This window comes from Aptenodytes patagonicus, chromosome W, assembly GCF_965638725.1.
Source record: "Aptenodytes patagonicus chromosome W, bAptPat1.pri.cur, whole genome shotgun sequence".
Taxonomy (NCBI): Eukaryota; Metazoa; Chordata; class Aves; order Sphenisciformes; family Spheniscidae; genus Aptenodytes; species Aptenodytes patagonicus.
This window is the reverse complement of record NC_134981.1, coordinates 46,165-72,014: the sequence shown is the minus strand read 5'-3', so window position 1 is coordinate 72,014 and position 25,850 is coordinate 46,165. Positions and strand designations below refer to the sequence as shown.

The following is a 25,850-nucleotide window of genomic DNA, read 5'->3' as shown; positions in this document are numbered from 1 at the left end:
GCCCGGGAGCAGCATGGCGGCGCGCTGGACGCGGTTCCTGCCGCCGGCGGCGGGTAAGGGCCGGGGCCGCCGGTGAGGCGAGCGAGCCCCTTCGGCGGGTGCGGGGGTGTCTCCTGCCCGCTGGCCGCCCGGCGGTGGCGGGACGGGTAGCTTCAAGCCGCTCGCTGCGGTAGGCTCTCGGTCCGCTGCAGGTGAGCCGGGTCCGGGCAGCCCCAGGGACTTAACCGAGAGCTGATAGAAGGGAAGACGGGAAGGAGGCGGACACTCCCCCAGATGTAGATGCTGGGCACCTCCCCAACTCACCAGAGCTCCCCCTGAGCCTCCCCCGGCTCCGCTCGCCCTGTGAAGCTGCCCCCAGCTCCAGCACTTCCCCTGAAGCCTGTCCCGTAGCCCCAGACCTCCCCCAAGCCCTGTAGTGAAGGCTGCAAGCTGGCCCTCGAATGTGCTTGATTCTCCCTTAGCATGGGTGCTGTTAGCAGCAGCGCGGGAAAGAACAGCATCTCCAGAAGCCCCTGCAGAAGCAGGGGGTCTGGCCAGAGGCGATTTACAGTAATAATGGTTGCTGCTTCTTCTTTCCCTCTCACAGAGGCTGCGCTGAGGATGCAGTTTTCCATTCCTCCCGTGGGGATGCCATTGACTGCACCTGCCTCAGGCTTGCGTGGGTTGTCTCTGCCTGGCCTCACTGTCCTCGCAGTGTGGGGGTGAAAAGGGACAGGCGGAGCGCTTACTGGCTGTGGACAGGAGCTGCCGCGGCTGAAGCTGGAGAGGCCAGAGAAAGGTAAAGAAGAAGAAATCGAAGGCCATCCGGCTGGCAACTGCTTCCCGCTGCAGGCAAGAGAGAGTCTGCCTCTCTGGGTGAGGAAGGATCCTTCTTTGTAGTCCGCAGCAGGTCACGGCGCCAACATGCACCACAGGGTCTGTATGCGTAACCCAAAGCGCGGTACGGCTGTGTAGTGCGCGAGCAAACGAGGCTAAGTGTTTAGGAAGCCTCATCTTGTAAGAGCTATAAGACACCCATGTATTCTCTTAGGTGGAGGACAGCCAAGCGACTGTAGTTACAGAAGTGGAAGGGAGGAGAGAAGGGAAAAGAAGCGTCTGAACTGGCAAAGGCTCCTGCAGTGCAGAGAGCGAGAGCTGCGGTGAGTTCCAGGCCCTCGGGGCCCTGTCGCTCCTCTTGTGCATCCCAGGCCCTCCCTGCCTCTCTCCTGGCCCCCTCTCTTTCGCACCCTGCTGTGATTTTTTTTTTTTTTAACTTCCCTGTACCTCTCCTTTTCTCTCTATTCTTCTGTCCTGCTCCCTTTCTCTCTTTTTTTTTCATCTGTCTCTGTCCTGCACCCATTGCTGTTTTTTCCTTTTCCATCTCTTTGCCCTGATCTGCATTCGTCTCTTTTTCCCCACAATTTCTCTGGCCTGTTTCCTGGCGTTCTTTTCCTCTCTGCACCTGTATGTGCCTTCCTATCTCTCCCCTTCCTTCCTTCCTTCCTTCTCTTTCTCTCTCTAACCCTCTGTCTTGCTCACTGTCACTGTTTTTTTTCATTCTGTATCTCACTGTCCCCGTCCTTCTTCCTGTTCATCTCTTACTCTCTCTGACCCTTTGTGCTGCTCCCTGCCCCTTTTTTTTTTTCATTCTCCATTTCTCTGCAGGGCTCCTAATACCTCTCTTTCTTTCTCCAACCCCCTGTGCTTCTCACGGTCTCTGTCTTTCTCTCTCTCTCATCATTACTCTTGTCTGTCACTCTGTCTTGCTTCCTGTTCCATTGTTTCTCACTATACCCCTTTGTCCTGCTCCCTGCCCGTACTCGTATTCCTCTCTGTCCTGTTGACCATCCCAGGTTTTTTTCTCCATCTTCATCCTGCTGCTGCCCTGATTTTAATTTCTCTGCCCTGCTCTCTGTCACTCTTTGTCTCTTTTCCTCTGTCCCTGCTGCTTTTTTCCCCATCTCTGTCCAGATCCCTCTCCCTTTTTTTTCCTCTTGCTGTCCCTCTGCCCTGCTTCCTCTCGCTGTCTTTTCTATCTTTCTCTCTCTGTCCCATTCCTTCTCCCATCCTTTCTAACTGCATCCCCCTGTCCAGCTGACTGTCCCTTCTTTTCTTTCTCTCTTCCTCAGTATTTTTTCTTTCCCCATCTCTCTCTCTCTCCCACTGCCCATCACAGTTGGGTTCTTTCCTCCAATGCTGTCCTGCTCTCCATCCCTTTTTTCTGTTTCTGTCATTCTGTCCTGCTCCCCGTGTCTATTTTTTAATTCCTCCATCTCTGTCCTGGAGCCCATCACTATTTCTTTCCTCTTCCGTCCCTTTGTCCTGCTCCCTGTCCTTGTCTCTCTTTCCCTTCTTTCTGCCTCCCGTCCTTTTTTCCTTTCTTGCTCCATCTCTCTGTCCTGTTCCCTATCCCCCCCACCCCTCTCTTGTTTCCTCCATCCTTCTCCTTCCCTTCCCCCCATTTCTCTGCCCTCTTTGGGTTTTTTGTTCTCTGTCACTCTGTCCTGCTCCCTGTCACTGTTTTTTCTCACTCCCATCTTTGTCCTGCAGCCCAATGCTGGTTTTTTCCTTCTCCATCTATCTCTCCTGCCCATTCTAGGCTTTTTCCCCTCCATCTCTGTCCTGCTCCCTGTCTCTTATTTTTGCCTGGTTTTCACTTTGTCCTGCCTCCTGTCCCTTTTTTCTTTCTCTGTATCATGTTGTCTTGCTCCCTTGTCTCTCTCTGACAATGTGTCCTGTTCCTTGTCCTTCTTTTTCCCCCTCTCTATCATCCCCCATCCTTCTTCCTGTCTTTCTTTTTTCTCTTTCTATCCTTCTGCCCCAATGCTTCTTCCTCCAGCTCTGTCCTGCTCCCTGCCCCTTGTTTCCTCTCACTGTCCCTCTGTCCTGCTTCCTGTCCCCATTTTTTCTGTCTTTATTTCTCTGTCCCGCTGCCTGTCCAGTCGTTTCTTGCTATACCTCCCCATCCAGCCATCTCTCCCTTTTTTCCTTTCTCTCCTTCTCTGTCCTGCTCCCTGGCCCTTTTTTCTCTTCCTCTGTCTCTGTCCTCTGGCCCATTGCTGTTTCTTTTTTCCTTCTTGGTCTCTTTGTACAGATCTGACCTTTTCTTTCTTTCTCAATCCCTTTGTCCTGTTCCCTGTCCTTTTTCTCTCTCTGTGTCCTGCACCCTGTCACCATCTTTGTCCCTCTTTTCTTCTTCCTCTCCTTTCCCCCCATCTTTCTGTCCCTCTGTCCTGCTCAGTGACGCTACATTTTCTTGCTCCATCTCTCTGCAGGACTCCTCATCCCTATTTTTCTTTATTTCCCTACCTCTCTGACATTTTTATTGACCTTTCTTTCTCTCTCTGCTCCTCAGTCTTTTCCCCTGTCTTTATTTTTCTCTTTCTAGTCCTCTGTCCTGCTCCCCATCACTGTATTCTTTCTCCATGTCTCTGCCCCACTCTCCATCCCTCTCTTTCTTTCTCCATACCTCTGTGCTGCTCCCTGTTCCTCCTTCCCTCTCCCTCCCGCCCTCTCTCCCGTTATCCTTGCATCTCTCATTGTCTCTCTACCCCTCTGTCCTGCTCCCCATCCCTAATTTTCCTTTTCCATTTCTCTGTCCTACTTTCAGTCCCCGTTTTTCCTCTGGCTCTGTCTCCCTGTCATTCTCCCTGTTGCTCTCGCTCTCTATCCCAGTGTCCTGTTCCCCATCCCTCTCTTTTTCTTCGGATCCCATTTTCTTGCTCCATGTCCCTCGCTTGTTTTCTGTATCACTCTCTCCTTCCTCCTGTCCTTCCTTCCCCCTGCCTCTGGCCTGATGCTTGTCACTGGTTTTTCTTTCTCCCGCTCTCTGTACGTGTTCTGTCACCTCTTTCTCTCTCTGTCCTTCCTCCAACCTGTATTTCCCTCTCCCCGCCACTCTGTCCCTAATGCTTCTTCCTCCATCTCTTGGTCCTGCTCCCTGCCTCTTTTTTGGTCTCGCTGTCCATCTGTCCCCCTTCCTCTCCCTGGTTATTCTGCCTTTATCCCTCTGTCCCACTGCCTGTCTCATTGTTTCTAGTTATATCCCCCTGTCCAGCCAGCTGTCCCTTTTTTCCTTTCTCTCTTCCCTACTCTGGCCCTACCTTTTCTTCCTCCGTCTCTGTCCAGCAGCCTGTCATTGGTTTTTTCCGTTCTCCTCCTCTTTGTCTTAATATGCATCTGGTTCTGCGCTTCCCCCCCGCCCCAGTCCCTCTCTTCTGTTCCTTGTCCTGCTTTTTGTCTCTCCACGTCCCATGCTCTATCCCCGTCTTTCTCTCTCTCTCCATCCTTCCGTTTCCCTCCTTGTTTTCACCTGCATCCCTTTGTCCTGTTGCTCATCAGTATTTTTTCGACCCATTCCTCTGTCCTGCTCCCCGTCCCTTCTCTGTCAATCCCTCTGTCCTGTTACCTATCATTGTTTTTGCTGTCTGCATCCCACTGCCCTGCTTCCCATTCATCTCTTTCGGCTCTATGCTTCTGTCCTGCTCCCCAGCAGTACTTTTTCTTTCTCCAGCTCTCTCGCCTGCTCCCCGCCCCTCTCTTTTTCCCTCTGTCATTCTTTCCACTTCCCTGTACCTCTCTCTCGGCAATCTTGTGTCCCGCGCTCCCTGTCCCTCCCTGTTTATATCCCACTGGCCTGGTCCCCGTCCCTCTCTTTGCCTCTCTATCTCTCTGTCCCTGTCCTTGTCCCTGTTATTTCTTCCTCCATCTCTCTGTCCTGCTGCCATCTCTGTCCAGGTCCCTTTCTGGTTTTCTCGCTCTCTTGGTTACTCTGCTTTTCTTCCTGTACCTATTATTTTCCTCTCTTCATCCCTCTGTCCTGCTCTGTGTCCCCTCCCTCTCACTCCCCCAGTGTCCTGGTAACACACAGTCCTGCAGTGTGTTACCCATCCTTCTCCCTGTTGATTTTTTCCTCTTGCTCTATCCCTCTGTCCTGCTCCCCAGAACGAATTTTTTTAATTCTCTGTATTTCTGTTCTTCTGTCCATCACTGTTTTTTCATTCTCCATCTCTCTGTCCTGCTCCCCATGCTCCCCTTTCTTTCTCTCTCTGTCTTTCCTCTTCCCTGTACCTCTGTTTTTCTGTATCCTTGCCTCCCACTGCCTGCCTCCCTCCCTCTCACACTGTCTTGCTCCCCATCCCTCTCTTTTTCTTTCTACCCTTCTGATGTGTGTCCCCCCACCTCCCCCTTTTACGTGTCCTGGTCTTTCTCTCTACATCCCTCTGTCATTCTCCTTCTCTTGCTCTTCATGCTCTTTTTTTCTCTCTTTTCCTCTATCCTGCTGCCCATCACTATTTCTTCCTTCTCCTTCCCTTTGTCCTGCTCCCTGTCCTTGTCAATCTTTCCCTTTGCTCTGCCTCCAGTCTTTCTTTGTTTTCTCTATCCCTGTCCTTGTCAATCTTTCCCTTTGCTCTGCCTCCAGTCTTTCTTTGTTTTCTCTATCCCTGTCCTTTTCCCTGTACCTTTTCCTCTCTGCTCCTCAGTCCTTTTCCCTTGTCTTCTTTTTCTCTTTCTGCCATCCCTCTCTTTTCCTCTGTGACCCTCTGTGCTGTTCCCTTTCCTTTCTTTCTCCAATTCTCTGTTGTCTTACCTGTCCCTCTCTCTCTGTCTCTCTTCCTGTGTCCTGCTCCCTGGCCCTGTTATTTATTGCTTCACTTCTCTGTCCTGCTCTCTGTCCCTGTTTTCTCTCGTGCTCCACCTCTCTGTCATTCTCTCTGTTGCTCTCATTGGCTCTCTATCTCAGCATCCTGCTCCCTGTCCCTCTCTCTTTCGCAGTATCCCACTTTCTGACTCCCTGTCCCTCACCTGTTTTCTATATCGCTCTGTCCTTCCTCCTGTCTATCCTTGTCCCTCTGGCCTGCTACCCATTACTGTTTTTTTCTTTTTCTGTCCTGTCACTCTCTTCCTTCCTCTGTCTCTGATGTTTCTTTCTCCATCTCTGCCCCGCTCCCTGTGCCTTTTCCCTTATTCTCTCTGTCCTCCATCCTCCCTCTAACTTTTTGTCTGTATATCTCCATACCACTGCCTGTCCCATCGTTTCTTGCTATATCCCCCTGCCCGGCTTCACTGTCCCATTATTCCCCTCTGTCCTGCTCCCTGGCTTTTTTTCTCATCCTGCAGCCCAGCACTGGTTTTTCTTTCTCCATCTCTTTGTCCTGATCTGTCTGTCTCTCTTTTTTCCTCAATTCCTCTGGCTTGTTCCCTATTGTTTTCTCTCCCTCCCGCTTCTTTATTCCTCTCATTCAATTTCTCTCCCTATCCGTCTGTTCTGCTCCCTGCTCATTATTTTCTCTCTCTTTCTCCCTGTCCTACGTGTAGTGTGTAAGGCTACGTGTCTAGGAAGCTTCATCTCATAAGAGCTGTAAGATACCCACGTATTCTCTTAGGTGGAGGACAGCCAAGCGACCGGAGTTACAGAAGAGGAAGGGATGAGAGCAGGAGAAAGAAGCATCTGAACTGGCAAATTCTCCTGGCAGCGCCCAGAGCGAGAGCTGCGGTGAGTCCTGGGCCCTCAGGGCCCTGTCGCCCCTCTTCTGCATCCCGGTCCTTCCCTGCCCATCCCCTGGCCCCCTCTCTTTCCCACACTGCTGCGATTTTTTTTTTTTTTTTTTTGCTCCCCTGTACCTCCTTTCTCCATCTCGCTCTGAGCAGCTCCCTGTCCCCATGTTTTAGGTCCTCCCTCTCTCTCTGCCCTGTAGCCCATGGCTATTTTTTCCTTCTCAGTCTCTCTCTGTTCAGCTCCCGGCCACAATTTTTGCATTACTCCCTCTCTGTCCTGTAGCCCATCGGTATTTCTGCTGTCTCTGTCTCTCTCCGTCTGGCTCCTTTTCCCTGTTGTTCAAGGTCTTCCTTCTCAGCCCTGTAGCACATCGCGAGTCTATTTCTTTCTCCATCTCTTTTTATCCTGCTCCCTGCCCCTCATTTTGAATTCCTCCCTCTGTCCTGTCGCCCATCGCTATTTTGTCCTTTCTCCATGTCACTCTGTCTTGTTCCCTGTCCCGGTTTTCCTAAGTCTTCCCTGTGTGCCCCCTAGCCCGTTGCTATAGTAGTCTTTCCCTGTCTCGGTTTGTCTGGCTCCCTGTCCCACTTTCTTCATTCCTCCCTCTCTGCCATGTTGCCCATAGCGTCTTTCCTTTCTCCCTCCCTCTCCATCCATCTCACTGCTCCCATTTTTTAACTCTTCCTCTCCGCCCTGTACCCTGCCGCTATTTTTGCAATTCTCCATCTCTCTCTGTCCACCTCCCTGTCCCCAGTTTTTCATTCCTCCCTCTGCCCCCTGTAGCCTGTCTGGACTTTTCCCTTGGTCTCTCTGTCTGGCTCCTGCTCTCCATGTTTTAATTCCACGTTCTCTGTCCCATAGCCCCACGCTATTTGTTTGTCTTTCTCCATCTCTCTTTGTCCGTCTCCCTGCTGCTATTTTTTATTTCTCCCCTATCCATCTTGTAGTCCATCGCTGGTTTTTTTTTTTTTCTTTCTCCATGTCTCTCTGTCCAGCTCCCAGTCCATGTTCTTTAATTCCTCCCTCTTCCCTGTAGCCCACCATTATTTTTTTCTGTTCTCCATCGTGATTGTGCTCTGTCTGGTCCCCTGTCCCTATTTATCAATTCCTCCCTCTCTGCCCTGTGGCCCATCTCTTTTTCCCATTTTATTTCTGCCTCTGTCTCTGTCCGGCTCCCTGTCCCTGGTTTTCTAATTCCTCCCTCTCTGCCCTGTCGCCCGTGCGATCTTTTGCCTTTCTCTGTCTCTCTCTGGCCAGCTCTCTGTCCCTATTCGTTAATTCCTCCCTGTCCGCCCTGTAGCCTGTCGCTTTTGTCCTTTCTCCATCTCGCTGTCTCTGGCTCCCCCATGACCCTATTTTAGAATTCCCCTCTTCTTTCTGTACACATTGTTATTCCTTTTGCTCTCCAGCTCTCTTTTTTCCGGCTCCCTGTCTCTGTTTCTTAATTCTTCCCTCTCTGCCCTGTAGCGTGTAGCCATGTGGTTTGTTTTGTGTTGTTCCCCTCGCCCTACCCCTTCCCTCCGTCGTTCGCTGTCCTGGCTCCCTGCCCCTGTTCTTTTTTCCTCCTTCTCTGTCATGCTGCCCATCCCCATTTTTTTCTGCATCTCCATCCTGCTCCCCACCCTTCTTTATCGGTCTCTGTCCTGCTCCTTCTCCCTCTTTCTGCTGCCTCCCTTCCTCTCTCCCTGTTGCTTCTTTCTCCATCTCTGTCGGGCTCCTTGTCCCCATCTTTCTCTCACTGTCCCGTTCCCTGCCTCATGCTTTCTCGCTACACCCCCTCTGTCCAACAGGCTGCCACTTTTCTCTTCTAGTGTCCTGCGCCCTGCTCCTCATTTTTGGCGACTTCCACCTCTGCCCAGCAGCCTATCACTCCAGGAGGTGACCGACCGCCTGTCCATTCCCCGCTGGACTGACGAGCGTGGCTCCGGGAACAACTGCTGAGGTGTCCCCGGGCAGGGGGAGTGTCGGAGGCTCCAAGCCCTGGAGCAGACTCGCTCCCGGGACTTGTTATGTGTGTGACTGAATAAACATTCCTCGTCTTCTTTGCCCGCACGGCTGCGTTTGCACTTCCTTTGCACCGGGTGAGGGGCTGTGATGGAGCCCATGGGAGGAGGTGGCGCACTGTGGGGTTCGGGCGACGGCCCCCTGTTCCTGCTGGGCTCCAGCTGTGGGCTGGGGCCGGAGGAGCCCCAGGTGCGGGCAGCGAGGCTGATGGCGACGGCCCCTCCCTTTAAAGGGGCTGTGTCGCCAGAGTAGCTGCAGGCTGTGGGGATGGTGGTGGGGCTGCTGCGCCCCGGGTGGCTGCGGAAGGGCCCGTGTGAGCCAAGGGAGGGGCGGAGTGGGCGGCGACCGAGGGGGGGGCGGCGAGGCCGGCGGGGGGGCCGCGCCGTGTAGGAGCAGGGCGGCGCTGGCTGCCCGAGGCCGCGCGGGGCTCCGCTGGGGGCTCGGTGGAGCTTCCGGGTGCATCGGCGGGGGAGAACGGTGTCCCCGCAGGGGCAGAGAGGGGGGGACGGCTGCCTCCCGCGGCATGCCGGGAGCTGTAGTCCTAGGGCAGGGGGCTTCCGGTCAGCCATGTTGGCTCTCCGGAGCATGCCGGGAGGTGTAGTCTTCCGTCACTCGGCGGCCGGCCGGTCTCTGCCGGTGCATGCCGGGAGGTGTAGTTTTCGCGTACGTGGCTGCCGGGCAACCACATGGCTCTCAGGCGCGTGCGGCGCGGCGTAGTCCTTGCTACCGCCGCGGCCCCCGCGGCGCGGCACGAGGTGTAGTTTTGTTGCCGGTTTCGCGCGGTTTTCTGCGGGCTTCCCGCTGCGCCCTGTCCCCGATAAGCCGTGCGGCTGCATCTCGAGAGCGCGTGCCTCTAAGCTGGCTGCTGCCGCCCTGCGACCGAAATGCGGTACTGCCGCTCCAGCGCCGCGCATGCGCAGTTGAGCTTTACGCCGCGCTCGCTGCTGCCGCCGGGCGATCAAAAGCCGGTACTGCAGCACGGTCGCAGCCCATGGGTGGAGGGGTGTTACACGGCGCTCGCTGCTGCCGCCCGGCGATCAAATTCGGTACTGCAGAACGGTCGCAGCTCCTGAGTGGAGGGGAGTTACGCCGTACTCTCTGCTGCCGCCCGGCGATCAAAAGCTGGTACTACAGCTCAACCACCGCGCATGCGCATTTTAGCGCTACGCCGGGCTCGCTACTGCCGCCCAACGATCAAAATGCGGTATTGCAGGATGGACGTCGCTCATGCGCGGTGTGGTGTAAAGCGCCCTCGCTGCTGCCGCCCGGTGATCAAAACGCGGTACTGCAGCTCAGAAGCCGCGCATGGGAATTTGAGCGTTAAACCGCGCTCGCTGCTGCCGCCCGGCGACCAAAAGCCGGTACTGCAGCTCAGAAGCCGCGCATGCGCTGATTAGCGTTATGCCGCGCTCGCTGCTGCCGCCCGGCGACCAAAAGCCGGTACTGCAGCTCTGAAGCCGCGCATGCGCTGATTAGCCTTATGCCGCGCTCGCTGCTGCCGCCCGGCGACCAAAAGCCGGTACTGCAGCTCAGAAGCCGCGCATGCGCTGATTAGCCTTATGCCGCGCTCGCTGCTGCCGCCCGGCGACCAAAAGCCGGTACTGCAGCTCAGAAGCCGCGCATGCGCTGATTAGCCTTATGCCGCGCTCGCTGCTGCCGCCCGGCGACCAAAAGCCGGTACTGCAGCTCTGAAGCCGCGCATGCGCTGATTAGCCTTATGCCGCGCTCGCTGCTGCCGCCCGGCGACCAAAAGCCGGTACTGCAGCTCTGAAGCCGCGCATGCGCTGATTAGCCTTATGCCGCGCTCGCTGCTGCCGCCCGGCGACCAAAAGCCGGTACTGCAGCTCTGAAGCCGCGCATGCGAATTTGAGCGTTATGCCGCGCTCGCTGCTGCCGCCCGGCGACCAAAAGCCGGTACTGCAGCTCTGAAGCCGCGCATGCGCTGATTAGCCTTATGCCGCGCTCGCTGCTGCCGCCCGGCGACCAAAAGCCGGTACTGCAGCTCTGAAGCCGCGCATGCGCTGATTAGCCTTATGCCGCGCTCGCTGCTGCCGCCCGGCGACCAAAAGCCGGTACTGCAGCTCTGAAGCCGCGCATGCGCTGATTAGCCTTATGCCGCGCTCGCTGCTGCCGCCCGGCGACCAAAAGCCGGTACTGCAGGACGGACGCCGCGCATGCGCGGTGGGGTGTTACACCGCGCTCGCTGCTGCCGCCCGGCGACCAAAAGCCGGTACTGCAGCTCAGAAGCCGCGCATGCGCTGATTAGCGTTATGCCGCGCTCGCTGCTGCCGCCCGGCGACCAAAAGCCGGTACTGCAGCTCTGAAGCCGCGCATGCGAATTTGAGCGTTAAACCGCGCTCGCTGCTGCCGCCCGGCGACCAAAAGCCGGTACTGCAGCTCAGAAGCCGCGCATGCGAATTTGAGCGTTATGCCGCGCTCGCTGCTGCCGCCCGGCGACCAAAAGCCGGTACTGCAGGACGGACGCCGCGCATGCGCGGTGGGGTGTTACACCGCGCTCGCTGCTGCCGCCCGGCGACCAAAAGCCGGTACTGCAGCTCTGAAGCCGCGCATGCGCTGATTAGCCTTATGCCGCGCTCGCTGCTGCCGCCCGGCGACCAAAAGCCGGTACTGCAGGACGGACGCCGCGCATGCGCGGTGGGGTGTTACACCGCGCTCGCTGCTGCCGCCCGGCGACCAAAAGCCGGTACTGCAGCTCTGAAGCCGCGCATGCGAATTTGAGCGTTATGCCGCGCTCGCTGCTGCCGCCCGGCGACCAAAAGCCGGTACTGCAGCTCTGAAGCCGCGCATGCGCTGATTAGCCTTATGCCGCGCTCGCTGCTGCCGCCCGGCGACCAAAAGCCGGTACTGCAGCTCTGAAGCCGCGCATGCGCTGATTAGCCTTATGCCGCGCTCGCTGCTGCCGCCCGGCGACCAAAAGCCGGTACTGCAGCTCTGAAGCCGCGCATGCGCTGATTAGCCTTATGCCGCGCTCGCTGCTGCCGCCCGGCGACCAAAAGCCGGTACTGCAGGACGGACGCCGCGCATGCGCGGTGGGGTGTTACACCGCGCTCGCTGCTGCCGCCCGGCGACCAAAAGCCGGTACTGCAGCTCTGAAGCCGCGCATGCGCTGATTAGCCTTATGCCGCGCTCGCTGCTGCCGCCCGGCGACCAAAAGCCGGTACTGCAGCTCAGAAGCCGCGCATGCGCTGATTAGCCTTATGCCGCGCTCGCTGCTGCCGCCCGGCGACCAAAAGCCGGTACTGCAGCTCTGAAGCCGCGCATGCGCTGATTAGCCTTATGCCGCGCTCGCTGCTGCCGCCCGGCGACCAAAAGCCGGTACTGCAGGACGGACGCCGCGCATGCGCGGTGGGGTGTTACACCGCGCTCGCTGCTGCCGCCCGGCGACCAAAAGCCGGTACTGCAGCTCTGAAGCCGCGCATGCGCTGATTAGCCTTATGCCGCGCTCGCTGCTGCCGCCCGGCGACCAAAAGCCGGTACTGCAGCTCTGAAGCCGCGCATGCGCTGATTAGCCTTATGCCGCGCTCGCTGCTGCCGCCCGGCGACCAAAAGCCGGTACTGCAGGACGGACGCCGCGCATGCGCGGTGGGGTGTTACACCGCGCTCGCTGCTGCCGCCCGGCGACCAAAAGCCGGTACTGCAGCTCAGAAGCCGCGCATGCGAATTTGAGCGTTATGCCGCGCTCGCTGCTGCCGCCCGGCGACCAAAAGCCGGTACTGCAGCTCAGAAGCCGCGCATGCGAATTTGAGCGTTAAACCGCGCTCGCTGCTGCCGCCCGGCGACCAAAAGCCGGTACTGCAGCTCTGAAGCCGCGCATGCGAATTTGAGCGTTAAACCGCGCTCGCTGCTGCCGCCCGGCGACCAAAAGCCGGTACTGCAGCTCTGAAGCCGCGCATGCGCTGATTAGCCTTATGCCGCGCTCGCTGCTGCCGCCCGGCGACCAAAAGCCGGTACTGCAGCTCTGAAGCCGCGCATGCGCTGATTAGCCTTATGCCGCGCTCGCTGCTGCCGCCCGGCGACCAAAAGCCGGTACTGCAGGACGGACGCCGCGCATGCGCGGTGGGGTGTTACACCGCGCTCGCTGCTGCCGCCCGGCGACCAAAAGCCGGTACTGCAGCTCTGAAGCCGCGCATGCGAATTTGAGCGTTATGCCGCGCTCGCTGCTGCCGCCCGGCGACCAAAAGCCGGTACTGCAGCTCTGAAGCCGCGCATGCGCTGATTAGCCTTATGCCGCGCTCGCTGCTGCCGCCCGGCGACCAAAAGCCGGTACTGCAGCTCTGAAGCCGCGCATGCGCTGATTAGCCTTATGCCGCGCTCGCTGCTGCCGCCCGGCGACCAAAAGCCGGTACTGCAGCTCTGAAGCCGCGCATGCGCTGATTAGCCTTATGCCGCGCTCGCTGCTGCCGCCCGGCGACCAAAAGCCGGTACTGCAGGACGGACGCCGCGCATGCGCGGTGGGGTGTTACACCGCGCTCGCTGCTGCCGCCCGGCGACCAAAAGCCGGTACTGCAGCTCTGAAGCCGCGCATGCGAATTTGAGCGTTATGCCGCGCTCGCTGCTGCCGCCCGGCGACCAAAAGCCGGTACTGCAGCTCTGAAGCCGCGCATGCGCTGATTAGCCTTATGCCGCGCTCGCTGCTGCCGCCCGGCGACCAAAAGCCGGTACTGCAGCTCAGAAGCCGCGCATGCGCTGATTAGCCTTATGCCGCGCTCGCTGCTGCCGCCCGGCGACCAAAAGCCGGTACTGCAGCTCAGAAGCCGCGCATGCGCTGATTAGCCTTATGCCGCGCTCGCTGCTGCCGCCCGGCGACCAAAAGCCGGTACTGCAGGACGGACGCCGCGCATGCGCGGTGGGGTGTTACACCGCGCTCGCTGCTGCCGCCCGGCGACCAAAAGCCGGTACTGCAGCTCTGAAGCCGCGCATGCGCTGATTAGCCTTATGCCGCGCTCGCTGCTGCCGCCCGGCGACCAAAAGCCGGTACTGCAGCTCTGAAGCCGCGCATGCGCTGATTAGCCTTATGCCGCGCTCGCTGCTGCCGCCCGGCGACCAAAAGCCGGTACTGCAGCTCAGAAGCCGCGCATGCGAATTTGAGCGTTATGCCGCGCTCGCTGCTGCCGCCCGGCGACCAAAAGCCGGTACTGCAGCTCTGAAGCCGCGCATGCGCTGATTAGCCTTATGCCGCGCTCGCTGCTGCCGCCCGGCGACCAAAAGCCGGTACTGCAGCTCTGAAGCCGCGCATGCGCTGATTAGCCTTATGCCGCGCTCGCTGCTGCCGCCCGGCGACCAAAAGCCGGTACTGCAGCTCTGAAGCCGCGCATGCGCTGATTAGCCTTATGCCGCGCTCGCTGCTGCCGCCCGGCGACCAAAAGCCGGTACTGCAGCTCAGAAGCCGCGCATGCGCTGATTAGCCTTATGCCGCGCTCGCTGCTGCCGCCCGGCGACCAAAAGCCGGTACTGCAGCTCTGAAGCCGCGCATGCGCTGATTAGCCTTATGCCGCGCTCGCTGCTGCCGCCCGGCGACCAAAAGCCGGTACTGCAGCTCTGAAGCCGCGCATGCGCTGATTAGCCTTATGCCGCGCTCGCTGCTGCCGCCCGGCGACCAAAAGCCGGTACTGCAGGACGGACGCCGCGCATGCGCGGTGGGGTGTTACACCGCGCTCGCTGCTGCCGCCCGGCGACCAAAAGCCGGTACTGCAGCTCTGAAGCCGCGCATGCGCTGATTAGCCTTATGCCGCGCTCGCTGCTGCCGCCCGGCGACCAAAAGCCGGTACTGCAGCTCTGAAGCCGCGCATGCGCTGATTAGCCTTATGCCACGCTCGCTGCTGCCGCCCGGCGACCAAAAGCCGGTACTGCAGCTCTGAAGCCGCGCATGCGCTGATTAGCCTTATGCCGCGCTCGCTGCTGCCGCCCGACGACCAAAAGCCGGTACTGCAGCTCTGAAGCCGCGCATGCGCTGATTAGCCTTATGCCGCGCTCGCTGCTGCCGCCCGGCGACCAAAAGCCGGTACTGCAGCTCTGAAGCCGCGCATGCGCTGATTAGCCTTATGCCGCGCTCGCTGCTGCCGCCCGGCGACCAAAAGCCGGTACTGCAGCTCAGAAGCCGCGCATGCGCTGATTAGCCTTATGCCGCGCTCGCTGCTGCCGCCCGGCGACCAAAAGCCGGTACTGCAGCTCTGAAGCCGCGCATGCGAATTTGAGCGTTATGCCGCGCTCGCTGCTGCCGCCCGACGACCAAAAGCCGGTACTGCAGCTCTGAAGCCGCGCATGCGCTGATTAGCCTTATGCCGCGCTCGCTGCTGCCGCCCGGCGACCAAAAGCCGGTACTGCAGCTCAGAAGCCGCGCATGCGAATTTGAGCGTTATGCCGCGCTCGCTGCTGCCGCCCGGCGACCAAAAGCCGGTACTGCAGCTCTGAAGCCGCGCATGCGCTGATTAGCCTTATGCTGCGCTCGCTGCTGCCGCCCGGCGACCAAAAGCCGGTACTGCAGCTCTGAAGCCGCGCATGCGCTGATTAGCCTTATGCCGCGCTCGCTGCTGCCGCCCGGCGACCAAAAGCCGGTACTGCAGGACGGACGCCGCGCATGCGCGGTGGGGTGTTACACCGCGCTCGCTGCTGCCGCCCGGCGACCAAAAGCCGGTACTGCAGCTCTGAAGCCGCGCATGCGCTGATTAGCCTTATGCCGCGCTCGCTGCTGCCGCCCGGCGACCAAAAGCCGGTACTGCAGCTCTGAAGCCGCGCATGCGCTGATTAGCCTTATGCCACGCTCGCTGCTGCCGCCCGGCGACCAAAAGCCGGTACTGCAGCTCTGAAGCCGCGCATGCGCTGATTAGCCTTATGCCGCGCTCGCTGCTGCCGCCCGACGACCAAAAGCCGGTACTGCAGCTCAGAAGCCGCGCATGCGCTGATTAGCCTTATGCCGCGCTCGCTGCTGCCGCCCGGCGACCAAAAGCCGGTACTGCAGCTCAGAAGCCGCGCATGCGCTGATTAGCCTTATGCCGCGCTCGCTGCTGCCGCCCGGCGACCAAAAGCCGGTACTGCAGCTCAGAAGCCGCGCATGCGCTGATTAGCCTTATGCCGCGCTCGCTGCTGCCGCCCGGCGACCAAAAGCCGGTACTGCAGCTCAGAAGCCGCGCATGCGAATTTGAGCGTTATGCCGCGCTCGCTGCTGCCGCCCGACGACCAAAAGCCGGTACTGCAGCTCTGAAGCCGCGCATGCGCTGATTAGCCTTATGCCGCGCTCGCTGCTGCCGCCCGGCGACCAAAAGCCGGTACTGCAGCTCAGAAGCCGCGCATGCGAATTTGAGCGTTATGCCGCGCTCGCTGCTGCCGCCCGGCGACCAAAAGCCGGTACTGCAGCTCTGAAGCCGCGCATGCGCTGATTAGCCTTATGCTGCGCTCGCTGCTGCCGCCCGGCGACCAAAAGCCGGTACTGCAGCTCTGAAGCCGCGCATGCGCTGATTAGCCTTATGCCGCGCTCGCTGCTGCCGCCCGACGACCAAAAGCCGGTACTGCAGCTCAGAAGCCGCGCATGCGCTGATTAGCCTTATGCCGCGCTCGCTGCTGCCGCCCGGCGACCAAAAGCCGGTACTGCAGCTCTGAAGCCGCGCATGCGCTGATTAGCCTTATGCCGCGCTCGCTGCTGCCGCCCGGCGACCAAAAGCCGGTACTGCAGCTCAGAAGCCGCGCATGCGCTGATTAGCCTTATGCCGCGCTCGCTGCTGCCGCCCGGCGACCAAAAGCCGGTACTGCAGCTCAGAAGCCGCGCATGCGCTGATTAGCCTTATGCCGCGCTCGCTGCTGCCGCCCGGCGACCAAAAGCCGGTACTGCAGCTCAGAAGCCGCGCATGCGCTGATTAGCCTTATGCCGCGCTCGCTGCTGCCGCCCGGCGACCAAAAGCCGGTACTGCAGCTCAGAAGCCGCGCATGCGAATTTGAGCGTTATGCCGCGCTCGCTGCTGCCGCCCGGCGACCAAAAGCCGGTACTGCAGCTCAGAAGCCGCGCATGCGCTGATTAGCCTTATGCCGCGCTCGCTGCTGCCGCCCGGCGACCAAAAGCCGGTACTGCAGCTCAGAAGCCGCGCATGCGAATTTGAGCGTTATGCCGCGCTCGCTGCTGCCGCCCGGCGACCAAAAGCCGGTACTGCAGGACGGACGCCGCGCATGCGCGGTGGGGTGTTACACCGCGCTCGCTGCTGCCGCCCGGCGACCAAAAGCCGGTACTGCAGCTCAGAAGCCGTCGCTGACTGGCGCATGCGCGTTGCCCGGGAGCAGCATGGCGGCGCGCTGGACGCGGTTCCTGCCGCCGGCGGCGGGTAAGGGCCGGGGCCGCCGGTGAGGCGAGCGAGCCCCTTCGGCGGGTGCGGGGGTGTCTCCTGCCCGCTGGCCGCCCGGCGGTGGCGGGACGGGTAGCTTCAAGCCGCTCGCTGCGGTAGGCTCTCGGTCCGCTGCAGGTGAGCCGGGTCCGGGCAGCCCCAGGGACTTAACCGAGAGCTGATAGAAGGGAAGACGGGAAGGAGGCGGACACTCCCCCAGATGTAGATGCTGGGCACCTCCCCAACTCACCAGAGCTCCCCCTGAGCCTCCCCCGGCTCCGCTCGCCCTGTGAAGCTGCCCCCAGCTCCAGCACTTCCCCTGAAGCCTGTCCCGTAGCCCCAGACCTCCCCCAAGCCCTGTAGTGAAGGCTGCAAGCTGGCCCTCGAATGTGCTTGATTCTCCCTTAGCATGGGTGCTGTTAGCAGCAGCGCGGGAAAGAACAGCATCTCCAGAAGCCCCTGCAGAAGCAGGGGGTCTGGCCAGAGGCGATTTACAGTAATAATGGTTGCTGCTTCTTCTTTCCCTCTCACAGAGGCTGCGCTGAGGATGCAGTTTTCCATTCCTCCCGTGGGGATGCCATTGACTGCACCTGCCTCAGGCTTGCGTGGGTTGTCTCTGCCTGGCCTCACTGTCCTCGCAGTGTGGGGGTGAAAAGGGACAGGCGGAGCGCTTACTGGCTGTGGACAGGAGCTGCCGCGGCTGAAGCTGGAGAGGCCAGAGAAAGGTAAAGAAGAAGAAATCGAAGGCCATCCGGCTGGCAACTGCTTCCCGCTGCAGGCAAGAGAGAGTCTGCCTCTCTGGGTGAGGAAGGATCCTTCTTTGTAGTCCGCAGCAGGTCACGGCGCCAACATGCACCACAGGGTCTGTATGCGTAACCCAAAGCGCGGTACGGCTGTGTAGTGCGCGAGCAAACGAGGCTAAGTGTTTAGGAAGCCTCATCTTGTAAGAGCTATAAGACACCCATGTATTCTCTTAGGTGGAGGACAGCCAAGCGACTGTAGTTACAGAAGTGGAAGGGAGGAGAGAAGGGAAAAGAAGCGTCTGAACTGGCAAAGGCTCCTGCAGTGCAGAGAGCGAGAGCTGCGGTGAGTTCCAGGCCCTCGGGGCCCTGTCGCTCCTCTTGTGCATCCCAGGCCCTCCCTGCCTCTCTCCTGGCCCCCTCTCTTTCGCACCCTGCTGTGATTTTTTTTTTTTTTAACTTCCCTGTACCTCTCCTTTTCTCTCTATTCTTCTGTCCTGCTCCCTTTCTCTCTTTTTTTTTCATCTGTCTCTGTCCTGCACCCATTGCTGTTTTTTCCTTTTCCATCTCTTTGCCCTGATCTGCATTCGTCTCTTTTTCCCCACAATTTCTCTGGCCTGTTTCCTGGCGTTCTTTTCCTCTCTGCACCTGTATGTGCCTTCCTATCTCTCCCCTTCCTTCCTTCCTTCCTTCTCTTTCTCTCTCTAACCCTCTGTCTTGCTCACTGTCACTGTTTTTTTTCATTCTGTATCTCACTGTCCCCGTCCTTCTTCCTGTTCATCTCTTACTCTCTCTGACCCTTTGTGCTGCTCCCTGCCCCTTTTTTTTTTTCATTCTCCATTTCTCTGCAGGGCTCCTAATACCTCTCTTTCTTTCTCCAACCCCCTGTGCTTCTCACGGTCTCTGTCTTTCTCTCTCTCTCATCATTACTCTTGTCTGTCACTCTGTCTTGCTTCCTGTTCCATTGTTTCTCACTATACCCCTTTGTCCTGCTCCCTGCCCGTACTCGTATTCCTCTCTGTCCTGTTGACCATCCCAGGTTTTTTTCTCCATCTTCATCCTGCTGCTGCCCTGATTTTAATTTCTCTGCCCTGCTCTCTGTCACTCTTTGTCTCTTTTCCTCTGTCCCTGCTGCTTTTTTCCCCATCTCTGTCCAGATCCCTCTCCCTTTTTTTTCCTCTTGCTGTCCCTCTGCCCTGCTTCCTCTCGCTGTCTTTTCTATCTTTCTCTCTCTGTCCCATTCCTTCTCCCATCCTTTCTAACTGCATCCCCCTGTCCAGCTGACTGTCCCTTCTTTTCTTTCTCTCTTCCTCAGTATTTTTTCTTTCCCCATCTCTCTCTCTCTCCCACTGCCCATCACAGTTGGGTTCTTTCCTCCAATGCTGTCCTGCTCTCCATCCCTTTTTTCTGTTTCTGTCATTCTGTCCTGCTCCCCGTGTCTATTTTTTAATTCCTCCATCTCTGTCCTGGAGCCCATCACTATTTCTTTCCTCTTCCGTCCCTTTGTCCTGCTCCCTGTCCTTGTCTCTCTTTCCCTTCTTTCTGCCTCCCGTCCTTTTTTCCTTTCTTGCTCCATCTCTCTGTCCTGTTCCCTATCCCCCCCACCCCTCTCTTGTTTCCTCCATCCTTCTCCTTCCCTTCCCCCCATTTCTCTGCCCTCTTTGGGTTTTTTGTTCTCTGTCACTCTGTCCTGCTCCCTGTCACTGTTTTTTCTCACTCCCATCTTTGTCCTGCAGCCCAATGCTGGTTTTTTCCTTCTCCATCTATCTCTCCTGCCCATTCTAGGCTTTTTCCCCTCCATCTCTGTCCTGCTCCCTGTCTCTTATTTTTGCCTGGTTTTCACTTTGTCCTGCCTCCTGTCCCTTTTTTCTTTCTCTGTATCATGTTGTCTTGCTCCCTTGTCTCTCTCTGACAATGTGTCCTGTTCCTTGTCCTTCTTTTTCCCCCTCTCTATCATCCCCCATCCTTCTTCCTGTCTTTCTTTTTTCTCTTTCTATCCTTCTGCCCCAATGCTTCTTCCTCCAGCTCTGTCCTGCTCCCTGCCCCTTGTTTCCTCTCACTGTCCCTCTGTCCTGCTTCCTGTCCCCATTTTTTCTGTCTTTATTTCTCTGTCCCGCTGCCTGTCCAGTCGTTTCTTGCTATACCTCCCCATCCAGCCATCTCTCCCTTTTTTCCTTTCTCTCCTTCTCTGTCCTGCTCCCTGGCCCTTTTTTCTCTTCCTCTGTCTCTGTCCTCTGGCCCATTGCTGTTTCTTTTTTCCTTCTTGGTCTCTTTGTACAGATCTGACCTTTTCTTTCTTTCTCAATCCCTTTGTCCTGTTCCCTGTCCTTTTTCTCTCTCTGTGTCCTGCACCCTGTCACCATCTTTGTCCCTCTTTTCTTCTTCCTCTCCTTTCCCCCCATCTTTCTGTCCCTCTGTCCTGCTCAGTGACGCTACATTTTCTTGCTCCATCTCTCTGCAGGACTCCTCATCCCTATTTTTCTTTATTTCCCTACCTCTCTGACATTTTTATTGACCTTTCTTTCTCTCTCTGCTCCTCAGTCTTTTCCCCTGTCTTTATTTTTCTCTTTCTAGTCCTCTGTCCTGCTCCCCATCACTGTATTCTTTCTCCATGTCTCTGCCCCACTCTCCATCCCTCTCTTTCTTTCTCCATACCTCTGTGCTGCTCCCTGTTCCTCCTTCCCTCTCCCTCCCGCCCTCTCTCCCGTTATCCTTGCATCTCTCATTGTCTCTCTACCCCTCTGTCCTGCTCCCCATCCCTAATTTTCCTTTTCCATTTCTCTGTCCTACTTTCAGTCCCCGTTTTTCCTCTGGCTCTGTCTCCCTGTCATTCTCCCTGTTGCTCTCGCTCTCTATCCCAGTGTCCTGTTCCCCATCCCTCTCTTTTTCTTCGGATCCCATTTTCTTGCTCCATGTCCCTCGCTTGTTTTCTGTATCACTCTCTCCTTCCTCCTGTCCTTCCTTCCCCCTGCCTCTGGCCTGATGCTTGTCACTGGTTTTTCTTTCTCCCGCTCTCTGTACGTGTTCTGTCACCTCTTTCTCTCTCTGTCCTTCCTCCAACCTGTATTTCCCTCTCCCCGCCACTCTGTCCCTAATGCTTCTTCCTCCATCTCTTGGTCCTGCTCCCTGCCTCTTTTTTGGTCTCGCTGTCCATCTGTCCCCCTTCCTCTCCCTGGTTATTCTGCCTTTATCCCTCTGTCCCACTGCCTGTCTCATTGTTTCTAGTTATATCCCCCTGTCCAGCCAGCTGTCCCTTTTTTCCTTTCTCTCTTCCCTACTCTGGCCCTACCTTTTCTTCCTCCGTCTCTGTCCAGCAGCCTGTCATTGGTTTTTTCCGTTCTCCTCCTCTTTGTCTTAATATGCATCTGGTTCTGCGCTTCCCCCCCGCCCCAGTCCCTCTCTTCTGTTCCTTGTCCTGCTTTTTGTCTCTCCACGTCCCATGCTCTATCCCCGTCTTTCTCTCTCTCTCCATCCTTCCGTTTCCCTCCTTGTTTTCACCTGCATCCCTTTGTCCTGTTGCTCATCAGTATTTTTTCGACCCATTCCTCTGTCCTGCTCCCCGTCCCTTCTCTGTCAATCCCTCTGTCCTGTTACCTATCATTGTTTTTGCTGTCTGCATCCCACTGCCCTGCTTCCCATTCATCTCTTTCGGCTCTATGCTTCTGTCCTGCTCCCCAGCAGTACTTTTTCTTTCTCCAGCTCTCTCGCCTGCTCCCCGCCCCTCTCTTTTTCCCTCTGTCATTCTTTCCACTTCCCTGTACCTCTCTCTCGGCAATCTTGTGTCCCGCGCTCCCTGTCCCTCCCTGTTTATATCCCACTGGCCTGGTCCCCGTCCCTCTCTTTGCCTCTCTATCTCTCTGTCCCTGTCCTTGTCCCTGTTATTTCTTCCTCCATCTCTCTGTCCTGCTGCCATCTCTGTCCAGGTCCCTTTCTGGTTTTCTCGCTCTCTTGGTTACTCTGCTTTTCTTCCTGTACCTATTATTTTCCTCTCTTCATCCCTCTGTCCTGCTCTGTGTCCCCTCCCTCTCACTCCCCCAGTGTCCTGGTAACACACAGTCCTGCAGTGTGTTACCCATCCTTCTCCCTGTTGATTTTTTCCTCTTGCTCTATCCCTCTGTCCTGCTCCCCAGAACGAATTTTTTTAATTCTCTGTATTTCTGTTCTTCTGTCCATCACTGTTTTTTCATTCTCCATCTCTCTGTCCTGCTCCCCATGCTCCCCTTTCTTTCTCTCTCTGTCTTTCCTCTTCCCTGTACCTCTGTTTTTCTGTATCCTTGCCTCCCACTGCCTGCCTCCCTCCCTCTCACACTGTCTTGCTCCCCATCCCTCTCTTTTTCTTTCTACCCTTCTGATGTGTGTCCCCCCACCTCCCCCTTTTACGTGTCCTGGTCTTTCTCTCTACATCCCTCTGTCATTCTCCTTCTCTTGCTCTTCATGCTCTTTTTTTCTCTCTTTTCCTCTATCCTGCTGCCCATCACTATTTCTTCCTTCTCCTTCCCTTTGTCCTGCTCCCTGTCCTTGTCAATCTTTCCCTTTGCTCTGCCTCCAGTCTTTCTTTGTTTTCTCTATCCCTGTCCTTGTCAATCTTTCCCTTTGCTCTGCCTCCAGTCTTTCTTTGTTTTCTCTATCCCTGTCCTTTTCCCTGTACCTTTTCCTCTCTGCTCCTCAGTCCTTTTCCCTTGTCTTCTTTTTCTCTTTCTGCCATCCCTCTCTTTTCCTCTGTGACCCTCTGTGCTGTTCCCTTTCCTTTCTTTCTCCAATTCTCTGTTGTCTTACCTGTCCCTCTCTCTCTGTCTCTCTTCCTGTGTCCTGCTCCCTGGCCCTGTTATTTATTGCTTCACTTCTCTGTCCTGCTCTCTGTCCCTGTTTTCTCTCGTGCTCCACCTCTCTGTCATTCTCTCTGTTGCTCTCATTGGCTCTCTATCTCAGCATCCTGCTCCCTGTCCCTCTCTCTTTCGCAGTATCCCACTTTCTGACTCCCTGTCCCTCACCTGTTTTCTATATCGCTCTGTCCTTCCTCCTGTCTATCCTTGTCCCTCTGGCCTGCTACCCATTACTGTTTTTTTCTTTTTCTGTCCTGTCACTCTCTTCCTTCCTCTGTCTCTGATGTTTCTTTCTCCATCTCTGCCCCGCTCCCTGTGCCTTTTCCCTTATTCTCTCTGTCCTCCATCCTCCCTCTAACTTTTTGTCTGTATATCTCCATACCACTGCCTGTCCCATCGTTTCTTGCTATATCCCCCTGCCCGGCTTCACTGTCCCATTATTCCCCTCTGTCCTGCTCCCTGGCTTTTTTTCTCATCCTGCAGCCCAGCACTGGTTTTTCTTTCTCCATCTCTTTGTCCTGATCTGTCTGTCTCTCTTTTTTCCTCAATTCCTCTGGCTTGTTCCCTATTGTTTTCTCTCCCTCCCGCTTCTTTATTCCTCTCATTCAATTTCTCTCCCTATCCGTCTGTTCTGCTCCCTGCTCATTATTTTCTCTCTCTTTCTCCCTGTCCTACGTGTAGTGTGTAAGGCTACGTGTCTAGGAAGCTTCATCTCATAAGAGCTGTAAGATACCCACGTATTCTCTTAGGTGGAGGACAGCCAAGCGACCGGAGTTACAGAAGAGGAAGGGATGAGAGCAGGAGAAAGAAGCATCTGAACTGGCAAATTCTCCTGGCAGCGCCCAGAGCGAGAGCTGCGGTGAGTCCTGGGCCCTCAGGGCCCTGTCGCCCCTCTTCTGCATCCCGGTCCTTCCCTGCCCATCCCCTGGCCCCCTCTCTTTCCCACACTGCTGCGATTTTTTTTTTTTTTTTTTTGCTCCCCTGTACCTCCTTTCTCCATCTCGCTCTGAGCAGCTCCCTGTCCCCATGTTTTAGGTCCTCCCTCTCTCTCTGCCCTGTAGCCCATGGCTATTTTTTCCTTCTCAGTCTCTCTCTGTTCAGCTCCCGGCCACAATTTTTGCATTACTCCCTCTCTGTCCTGTAGCCCATCGGTATTTCTGCTGTCTCTGTCTCTCTCCGTCTGGCTCCTTTTCCCTGTTGTTCAAGGTCTTCCTTCTCAGCCCTGTAGCACATCGCGAGTCTATTTCTTTCTCCATCTCTTTTTATCCTGCTCCCTGCCCCTCATTTTGAATTCCTCCCTCTGTCCTGTCGCCCATCGCTATTTTGTCCTTTCTCCATGTCACTCTGTCTTGTTCCCTGTCCCGGTTTTCCTAAGTCTTCCCTGTGTGCCCCCTAGCCCGTTGCTATAGTAGTCTTTCCCTGTCTCGGTTTGTCTGGCTCCCTGTCCCACTTTCTTCATTCCTCCCTCTCTGCCATGTTGCCCATAGCGTCTTTCCTTTCTCCCTCCCTCTCCATCCATCTCACTGCTCCCATTTTTTAACTCTTCCTCTCCGCCCTGTACCCTGCCGCTATTTTTGCAATTCTCCATCTCTCTCTGTCCACCTCCCTGTCCCCAGTTTTTCATTCCTCCCTCTGCCCCCTGTAGCCTGTCTGGACTTTTCCCTTGGTCTCTCTGTCTGGCTCCTGCTCTCCATGTTTTAATTCCACGTTCTCTGTCCCATAGCCCCACGCTATTTGTTTGTCTTTCTCCATCTCTCTTTGTCCGTCTCCCTGCTGCTATTTTTTATTTCTCCCCTATCCATCTTGTAGTCCATCGCTGGTTTTTTTTTTTTTCTTTCTCCATGTCTCTCTGTCCAGCTCCCAGTCCATGTTCTTTAATTCCTCCCTCTTCCCTGTAGCCCACCATTATTTTTTTCTGTTCTCCATCGTGATTGTGCTCTGTCTGGTCCCCTGTCCCTATTTATCAATTCCTCCCTCTCTGCCCTGTGGCCCATCTCTTTTTCCCATTTTATTTCTGCCTCTGTCTCTGTCCGGCTCCCTGTCCCTGGTTTTCTAATTCCTCCCTCTCTGCCCTGTCGCCCGTGCGATCTTTTGCCTTTCTCTGTCTCTCTCTGGCCAGCTCTCTGTCCCTATTCGTTAATTCCTCCCTGTCCGCCCTGTAGCCTGTCGCTTTTGTCCTTTCTCCATCTCGCTGTCTCTGGCTCCCCCATGACCCTATTTTAGAATTCCCCTCTTCTTTCTGTACACATTGTTATTCCTTTTGCTCTCCAGCTCTCTTTTTTCCGGCTCCCTGTCTCTGTTTCTTAATTCTTCCCTCTCTGCCCTGTAGCGTGTAGCCATGTGGTTTGTTTTGTGTTGTTCCCCTCGCCCTACCCCTTCCCTCCGTCGTTCGCTGTCCTGGCTCCCTGCCCCTGTTCTTTTTTCCTCCTTCTCTGTCATGCTGCCCATCCCCATTTTTTTCTGCATCTCCATCCTGCTCCCCACCCTTCTTTATCGGTCTCTGTCCTGCTCCTTCTCCCTCTTTCTGCTGCCTCCCTTCCTCTCTCCCTGTTGCTTCTTTCTCCATCTCTGTCGGGCTCCTTGTCCCCATCTTTCTCTCACTGTCCCGTTCCCTGCCTCATGCTTTCTCGCTACACCCCCTCTGTCCAACAGGCTGCCACTTTTCTCTTCTAGTGTCCTGCGCCCTGCTCCTCATTTTTGGCGACTTCCACCTCTGCCCAGCAGCCTATCACTCCAGGAGGTGACCGACCGCCTGTCCATTCCCCGCTGGACTGACGAGCGTGGCTCCGGGAACAACTGCTGAGGTGTCCCCGGGCAGGGGGAGTGTCGGAGGCTCCAAGCCCTGGAGCAGACTCGCTCCCGGGACTTGTTATGTGTGTGACTGAATAAACATTCCTCGTCTTCTTTGCCCGCACGGCTGCGTTTGCACTTCCTTTGCACCGGGTGAGGGGCTGTGATGGAGCCCATGGGAGGAGGTGGCGCACTGTGGGGTTCGGGCGACGGCCCCCTGTTCCTGCTGGGCTCCAGCTGTGGGCTGGGGCCGGAGGAGCCCCAGGTGCGGGCAGCGAGGCTGATGGCGACGGCCCCTCCCTTTAAAGGGGCTGTGTCGCCAGAGTAGCTGCAGGCTGTGGGGATGGTGGTGGGGCTGCTGCGCCCCGGGTGGCTGCGGAAGGGCCCGTGTGAGCCAAGGGAGGGGCGGAGTGGGCGGCGACCGAGGGGGGGGCGGCGAGGCCGGCGGGGGGGCCGCGCCGTGTAGGAGCAGGGCGGCGCTGGCTGCCCGGGGCCGCGCGGGGCTCCGCTGGGGGCTCGGTGGAGCTTCCGGGTGCATCGGCGGGGGAGAACGGTGTCCCCGCAGGGGCAGAGAGGGGGGGACGGCTGCCTCCCGCGGCATGCCGGGAGCTGTAGTCCTAGGGCAGGGGGCTTCCGGTCAGCCATGTTGGCTCTCCGGAGCATGCCGGGAGGTGTAGTCTTCCGT

General features: G+C 57.0%; 2 long non-coding RNA genes across 6 annotated transcripts; both read left to right on the top strand.

Moving 5' to 3' along the window:
* The first annotated feature begins 12 nt into the window (after positions 1-12).
* LOC143171951 (uncharacterized) lies at positions 13-8,530 on the top strand. 3 transcript variants are annotated; one of them, XR_012997249.1, is made up of 5 exons: positions 13-53; positions 587-915; positions 1,031-1,139; positions 6,366-6,475; positions 8,290-8,530. It is a non-coding gene; the product is annotated as an uncharacterized LOC143171951 (long non-coding RNA). The 3 variants fall into 3 exon arrangements; XR_012997247.1 differs by having other exon boundaries at positions 6,298-6,475; XR_012997248.1 differs by lacking the exon at positions 13-53 and adding an exon at positions 74-191 and having other exon boundaries at positions 6,298-6,475.
* An 8,241-nt stretch (positions 8,531-16,771) lies between these two features.
* LOC143172035 (uncharacterized) lies at positions 16,772-25,289 on the top strand. 3 transcript variants are annotated; one of them, XR_012997274.1, is made up of 5 exons: positions 16,772-16,812; positions 17,346-17,674; positions 17,790-17,898; positions 23,125-23,234; positions 25,049-25,289. It is a non-coding gene; the product is annotated as an uncharacterized LOC143172035 (long non-coding RNA). The 3 variants fall into 3 exon arrangements; XR_012997272.1 differs by having other exon boundaries at positions 23,057-23,234; XR_012997273.1 differs by lacking the exon at positions 16,772-16,812 and adding an exon at positions 16,833-16,950 and having other exon boundaries at positions 23,057-23,234.
* The last annotated feature ends 561 nt before the right edge of the window (positions 25,290-25,850 follow it).